Source organism: Lepidochelys kempii, chromosome 14 (genome assembly GCF_965140285.1).
Source record: "Lepidochelys kempii isolate rLepKem1 chromosome 14, rLepKem1.hap1, whole genome shotgun sequence".
NCBI classification, from domain to species: domain Eukaryota; kingdom Metazoa; phylum Chordata; order Testudines; family Cheloniidae; genus Lepidochelys; species Lepidochelys kempii.
In genome coordinates, this window is record NC_136393.1 from 39,262,241 (window position 1) to 39,270,042 (window position 7,802).

General features: G+C 51.9%; 1 non-coding gene across 1 annotated transcript; it reads left to right on the plus strand.

The window, feature by feature from the left end:
- The first annotated feature begins 3,693 nt into the window (after nt 1-3,693).
- LOC140897998 (uncharacterized) lies at nt 3,694-7,482 on the plus strand. Its single transcript, XR_013634704.1, has 3 exons — nt 3,694-3,783; nt 6,093-6,280; nt 7,020-7,482. It is a non-coding gene; the product is annotated as an uncharacterized LOC140897998 (transcript).
- The last annotated feature ends 320 nt before the right edge of the window (nt 7,483-7,802 follow it).

A 7,802-nucleotide genomic window follows, 5' to 3' on the forward strand; every position in this document is an offset into this window, starting at 1 on the left:
TACTCAAACATTTTCCAGAAAGGCATCTAGTCTTTATTCGAAGAGATCAAGAGATGGAGAAGCCATCATTTCTCTTGGTACTTTGTGCCAATGACAAACCACCTGTTAGGATATAGATATTCAGGCCTGTCTGTAAAGGCCTATACTCTAAGAATTTAGGTGTATTCTTATCACTTGGCTAGTGATAGAGGTATAAAAGAAAGAATCAAAATCACTGTCTGCTGGTGTAAGGGCCTTCTCTTACTGTGACAGTCTGAGGCCCTGTTCTTAGGCTAAGGCCTTTGGCTAAGCAGCAGAGGCAGCCATAAGCTGGGAAGCAAACGGTCACATCCTCACATTCCAAACTAGTCACATTGAAATAAGGTGCTATTGGGCTGTTAGGCACTATCAGGACAGGACTGTATTCCTATCACCTCCAGAGAAAGGGAAGTGCCTAGAAAATGTGAAAGGAAACTTAGTTTGATAGCATCCTGTCTGGCAAGAACTCACTTATCAATAGCTGGGATGTGAAATCCTCACTTCTGTATTGTTTTGTCATTATAGTTCCCACTTTGCTGTTGTTTGTCTGTATAATCTCTGTCTGGTTCTGTGATTGTTCCTGTCTGCTGTATAATTAATTTTGCTAGGTGTAAACTAATTGAGGTGGTGGGATATAATTGGTTACATAATCATGTTACAATATGTTAGGATTGGTTAGTTAAATTTCAGGAAAATGATTGGTTAAGGTATAGCTAAGCAGAACTCAAGTTTTACTATATAATCTGTAGTCAATGGGGGGTGGGGGGGTGGGTGGGGGTGGGCATGTGGGTGTGTGAGATGGGAACAGGGAATGGGGGTAAGAAAATTGGAATCATGTTTTGCTAAAGGGGGAAATGGGAACAGGGAATGGGAGTAAGGAAGTTGGAATCATGCTTGGCTAAGGGCAGGAATCGGAACAGGGACATAGGTGTAAGGCTCTGTGGTGTCAGAGCTGGGAAGGAGGATACTAAGGAAGGAAACTGGAATCATGCTTGCTGGAAGTTCACCCCAATAAACATCGAATTGTTTGCACCTTTGGACTTCGGGTATTGTTGCTCTCTGTTCATGTGAGAAGGACCAGGGAAGTAAGTGGGTGAAGGAATAAGCCCCCTAACACCACCCTCTTACAAATCTGGGTCTTATTGTCATTATCCTTTTTCTGATTTCTGCTTCCATCCATGGGGTTTTGTCATGCCTTTCTCTGAGACATAAAAGAGCCCTTTTATACTCAACATTTTCTCTCCATGAAGTCAAGCAACTCACTTCTCATTCTTCTCTTGTATATACTAAGCAGATTGAGCTTTTTCAATGTCTCATAATAGGGCATCATCCCCATCACTCAGTTATGAATCTTTTCTGCACCCTCTCCAATTGTTTTAACATAATATTCAAAATGTGGACACAAGAACTGGATTCAACATTCCAACATCAGTCTCACCAATGCTCTTTCACTTCCCTTTCCATCCTCACTACTCTATCCAGCCAAGAATGGCTTTAACCTTTTTTAACACAGTTTCACATTGACAGCTCATGTTGAACAGCTTGTCCACTATGACCCCAAAATCCTTTTCAGGGTCACTGCTTTCCAGCGGATTGTCCCCAATTCTGTAGGGTGCCGCCTGACTCCTTTGTTACTGGAGGTATGGGGTTGCATTTGGCTTTATTAAAACCTAATTCTTTAGTAAGTATTTTAGAAGAACTAGCCCATTAGAGAGAGAATCGTGAATTACTCCAAGACAATGAATGGAGAAAAGCGGCAAGAGCAATCAAATACATGTTTGGTTATGCCCTATTTCCTTGGTCTTAAAAGAGGGTCACAAGGACCTGAGCCTCCTCCCTCACAATAGCCCCAAACTCCCCCAATCAGCATTGAGACTCTGAGAAGCAGAAAGCTGAGAGTTCTCACCAGATGTCCCGGGTCACCACCGGAGGGAGTCACTCTTAGAGCACTATTCCAGCCACATGTCTTTGGGAGGGCCTCCCGCAATGAGAGTTGGAGTGCAACCCCCGCTCGCCCCCTCCGTCCCCAACTCCACACGCACAGACAGGTCCTGGTGGTGAAAGGAAAGCAGGGGAAAAGGACAAAGATGCAAGAGAAGACGAGAAAGGAGGGAGAGACAGGAAAAGGGAAAACAAAAAGGAGAAACCCCAATGTCCCCAGTAATTCTAAGGGACAAAGTCTTAGGTCGGAAATAAAATGCTTCCCCCGCAATCTAGTGTTTTCCATTCCTAAAAATCAGCCGACACCTGATGGATCAGACTGAACAGGTTCCAAACCTCTCCGAGGCTCTTACCTTCTATACAGGGACGTCTGTTTTCGAGCAAAACCACTAAAAGAAAAGGAGAAAACTCCGAAGAGGGTCCTCCTTGCGCTCACGAATGTGAAAGTGAATGCTCTCTCAGTCCTCTAGGAGAGACCTCGAGAAGGAGACGTGCTGAAGCAAAGCCACAGGGATCTCCGAGGTGGCCCCTGTCCTGCACCCCTGTCCTGCCTGGCTGATGTCAAGATCTCTCTGTGAGGTCATCGCCTCCCTACCACCTTTGTCCAATAGGCTGAGGTCCTGCCAAAGGCCCTTGTGATGTCACTGCCACACCCACCCCTCCCCTGCAGTGCTGATGTCCTGCCCCTGTCCAGCCACATTGGATGTTTGAGCTGCTTCCCCTGGATCACCCCTCTCAATGAGCGTTCATTGTGGGCTCAAGCCGAACACAGTAAAACATCAGAGGCTTCTCCCCATGCTACGCTCATTTTTCATCAATTAGCAGACTTTATGGACAGAAGAGACCATTAGAGCGTGTCATCTGACCCCCTGCATATCACATGCTTTCTGTAGAGCATAGGAGCTAATTTTTGACTACACACATTCCAGAAAGGCATCTAGTCTTCATTAGAAGACATCAAGAGGTGGGGAATTCCCACCACTTCCCTTTCTAGTTTCTTCCTTTGGTGATTCGTCCTCACTGTTGAATATGTGTGCCCTCTTTCTAATACGAATTGGTCTCTTTTGAGTTTCCAGCCACTGGGTCTTGTTATGCTTTTCTCTGATAGATTAATGAGCCCTTTAATACCCAATATTTTCTCTCCATGAAGTCACTTCAACACTTCTATGATGTCACCACCCAATCTTTTTTATAATCTAAACAGGCTGAGCTCTTTCAATAGCTCACTAGCATCTGCCAGGAAGGGAGTCCCCACAGAGGGACACCATAATCTCCCAGGGAGGGAAAAGGCTCTCACTGCCATTTCTTAACCTCATGGGGTGTTCTCCTGCTCTGCCAACCCCACCCCTTTTTCAGTATCTCCAGGTGCCTGAGGGAGCAGGAACCAGAGGCCATCCTGCAGCTGGGACAGAGATGGAGGTTGATGACCTACCTGCCCGTGGTGACCATGGTGCAGGACAGCCCTCAGGACATGCGAATGAAGCTCCAGATCTGGGAGCAGCTTCCCTTTGCTGGCATGAGACCTTGCAGGTTGCGGTGGGTGAGACAGGCACTAACTTTTGGAAACCCTCAGTGGGATCAGAGGGTAATGGTTTGTAGAAAGTGGTGTTGGAGAGCTTTACAAAAACTAGACAAGAACGGTGCATGTTGCAGGGCAGCTCCAGCCCCGGTGCTGTCAGTGAGAAGTGTCCTCCCAGCCCTGCCTGACGGGTCTTTCTGTTTCAGACCCTCCTTGGAACTGCAAGAAAAGTCCAACCTGTAGAGTTGTGGTTGCAGTGATAGTTGTATGGTCTGCGTTGATTGCTGCCATCATTGCTCTGGCAGGTGAGTTCCCAGCTTCCGCCCCGCTCCCTTCCCCTCCATCTACGATCTCCGCGCATCCCATTCCCCCGTGACCTGCCACACTCACTCTCTCCTCCCGGCCTGTCCGGCTTCTGCCCCTGGGGCAGAGGATTCCTGGGGGATCTTCCTCCCAGACCCCTGCACCTGGGCACTCTCTGTGTCAGGACGATCTGACTGACATTAGCCCCCCCAGCCCATCTCTGAGCACTTTGGACCCAAGTCACCTTTGCCACGCACCATGAAGCAGTCCCTGACCAGGGTGTCCAGTGGGACAGGATGCAGTGCAACCCTGAGCCCTTTGCCTTCCCTGTGTTACTCTGAGGTTACAAGCTTGGCCTTCCTGGATCTTCAGGTCACGCCTGTGGCCGGGCGGCAGGTGCTGCCATGTTACTGAAATGAGCCGTAGAACTCAGTCTAGACCCCTCCACCAGCGCAGTGTGGAAACCCCCCAATTGCTGAGCTTGGCCAGGAAGGGTCCCTTAGCACCATTCACACCCCCGGGCTGCACAGACAGCGTGTGCTTGTGCAGAGGGCGTCTGTTTGCGGTGAACATGAACCCTGCTGTATCCCCCCGTCGTCTGGCGCAGGGCGTGCTGGAGACTGTCGGGGATGGGATTTCTCTACTGCCCTGGGATCTGATCACTGGGCCCCAGGAGGGTTTAGCAGCTGGCAGAGGGGATTGAATCCAGGTCTGTCTGCATTAGGAATCCTCTGTGCCGATGTCATGACATCCGTGCAGTTGAATTGGTGCAAACCGCTAAAGCAGACGCACTGCACTGGTGCACAAAGGAGCTTGCCTTGGTGCAGTTCGCTGCAGGAAGTTACCAGAGCGAGCCGCACTGCTCCAGCGCATCTCCAGGAGGTGCTTGCCCGGATGTCACTGCAACACTGTGATTATACTGGTGCAGATTGCTCTGATATAGATGGGCCCTGAATCCCAGCTCCCTGCTGTAATGGCAGGCTGTTGAAATGGGCAGCATTGGCTCTCACTGTGTAAGGTGGGAATCTGTGAGCTTAGGGTTGGTTACACACCTGCAGGTGCAGGGAGCTCTGCAGAACATGTGGCATCTGAGCTGGAGATGGATGGTGGAGACAGCCTGTGCCATCAACTGTTAGTCACTGACTTCTCTGCTCAGTTCAGTAGGGCAGGGGTGTGGGCTACCGTGCACTGGACAGTGAAATCTACAGGGTCAGACATGCCTTGTGAGTGAGGTGAACACATGCTCGCTTTCTGATCACCGCTGCCACGTTTCCTAACTCTTCCCGACTTAGAGTGTCTGTTCCTCGCTGAGCGCCAGCCACATGGGAAGGCTTGAAAACCAGCTACCGAGTTACTGTGGTGCAAACAAAAGTGACGTGCTCGAAAACATCTGGAGGGGTTTGAGTCCAACTCCTCTCAACTAGACAGGCCTTTCAAATCCTCTTTGGTGTCACTTATGGGTGACCCCACTGCTGCTCTTTCATGGCTCTGAAAGGGTTACACTGCCATGAGGGCTTCCAGAAAGTGCCTTTCTTGCTGCTGTGTTTGGGGAGAGAAAAGTCTGCAGGTAGGAGGTGAATTAAGTTCCATCATTCCTGGCCCACAGTGCAACAGGTCACTTCCCGTGGCTGTGGTTTCTGGCGCCCCCTTGTGGCTTTCATGTCCCTGAGTGAAAGTTCCCACATTCTTCTCAGTTGTTCACCTGCTGTTTGTTGCTAGGTTGAACGTCCAGCTGTTGATCTTGTGCCTGGGGTGAAATGCTCTGAGCTGTGTCAGTCCCTCGCAGGCTGGGAGTGTCCCTGGAATCCTTCTTGCCAGGCAAATTTACAGTGACAAACGTCTCCGTCCCCCTGCATCTGATTGCAGTGGACCAGCCCCAGCTGGGGGTCCCAATGGGCTTGGCAAGACGGTCAATTGACTGCCTGTTTGGCCGCAGTCAAATGCTCCAGCGAGAGACCTGGGGGTAGGAGGCAGCCTGCCTTTCGGATTGCGTCTTGGAGCCTCACTGGTGTTTTCCAGAACTTGGTTTCATTGTTTTGCCTTTTTTTTCTGAGCTAAAATAACTCAGTGAAGTACATTTTTTAAAAAATTAGGTAGATCCATATCTATCGAAAGCTAAACCTACTGGAGACAATGACGTCTTGCTCTTTTTTCTTCCTGGCGGGAGGTAACCAATTCTGATAAATTGGTATTTTAAAATATCTGACCACTCTTTGACAGATTTGACTGGTCAGTTGACCAATTTTTGTACCAGTCAAATGCCCAATTCTCGTTGCAATTCTTACCCTCCATGTGACTGTCTCATTCTCAGCGCTGACCTCTCAGCTTTCATCAGCTGATCTGTGCCCCCCTGCGAGCCCCTCGTGCCCGGACGGCTGGATGGGATACCGAGGGAAATGCTACTATTTCTCAGAGACGGAAGGGAGCTGGACCGACAGCCGAAGCCGCTGCTCTGCCCCGGGTGCCTCCCTGGCTGGGATCGACAGTGAGCAGGAAACGGTGAGAGACTCTCGAGTTGCCAGACACTAATCTGGGCACAGGGATGGCTGCTGCAGCAGGACCTGGGCTCTGCCCCGTGGGGTGAGGAGCAGCTGTGAGCCCTCCCGTGCTGGGAGGCCGGAGTGAATGAACTTCCAGCCGCTGAACGCCAGCCCTGGCTGGGCCCAGGGCCCTACTGTCTGTGTGTGATCACAGGGATTGCCCATTCTCCGCTGCCCCCCTCCCCAAATAGGGAGACAGCTTCTGTCTAGGGCAGGGCTGGCTCAAGCATCTCCTGGCCTGCTGGCTGCTGGAGTGGGACTGAGAACCCAGCCAGTGCTCCTGTTGTGGGGATGGGAAAGGAGCAGCCAGCTGAGGAGGCGGGGGAGGAGGGGATCCTTTCACATTGACCCCTCCCACTTCAGCTTGCCTCCCTCCCTCCTCCTGCCTTGCTGGGGTGAGCGGTGGCTGCTCTGTGAGAAGAGACGTCTCTGCAGAGAGCTCAGACCCAACAGCTGCCCCCAGCTCAGGGGGACTTGGGGTGTGGGTGACTGGGAGCACTGGGGTGGGGCTGCTGTGTGCGGTGGGAGGGTTAAGACTGCCCGGGGGATCTTGTGCTTTGCAAGAGGGAGGGGAAAATCCCCCCTGAAAATAAACTGAGCACCCTTCAATATGTGACTGGGATTCTCTGCAGCACAGAGCCCTGGAGGGGCGGTGGGGGGGAGCATGGGAGGTGGGGATGATACCTGCTGTCCCTCAGCTTTCTTTAAGGCGTTCCTGCTGCGCCATAAGGGTGTCTATGACCACTGGATCGGCCTCTGGAGGGAGCAGGGTCAGCCCTGGAAATGGGCCAATGGCACCAAATTCAACCACCTGTGAGTCTCTCTCACCCCTCTGGACTAATTCCCTGGGCTTGGGGATTCTGGTGTCTGAGCGGTTTGAGCTCAGGTAGATCCACCATTCAGTGCTAGTGAAACCACCAGACACGACCCTGGTCCGTTCGCGTCCTGCGTGTATCGGAGACCGATGGGAGCCGGCGTGTCCCTGAACTCTCGGCTCCTCCCCGCAGCACGGTGCTGGGCCGGAGACAGAGCCCGCCATAGCCAGAGATGCCCTCGCAGCGCGCTGGGATTTCAGCTGGGACACTCGCTGTTCTCCCCCAGCCCTCTTCAGCAAGGTCCCTGGGGTGTCTGACCCCCCCTGGGGAAAGGAGGCAGCAGGGAGCTCAGGTTAACAGTGGCTGCTAGAGAGGGCAGCATGCCGAGCACTGCATGGCAGGTGCAGGTCCCGCTGGGGATTGCAGCCGGCAGGTTTGAGTGACTTGGCTGGTGAGGCCTCTGAATCCACAACAAGGCACCGATGTTAAAGGAGCCTGCGGTTCACAGGTGCTGGACGCCTGGGGCTCCCACGGGAACGGGGTACAGTAGTGATGGCTGCCCAACACCCCGCGATGGGTTTCAGTGGGCTCCAAGTGTGATCACAAAACCAGCGCTGCTTGAACCCTGGGACTTCAGCAGTAGAAGCATGAGCCTCTGCCATAGCA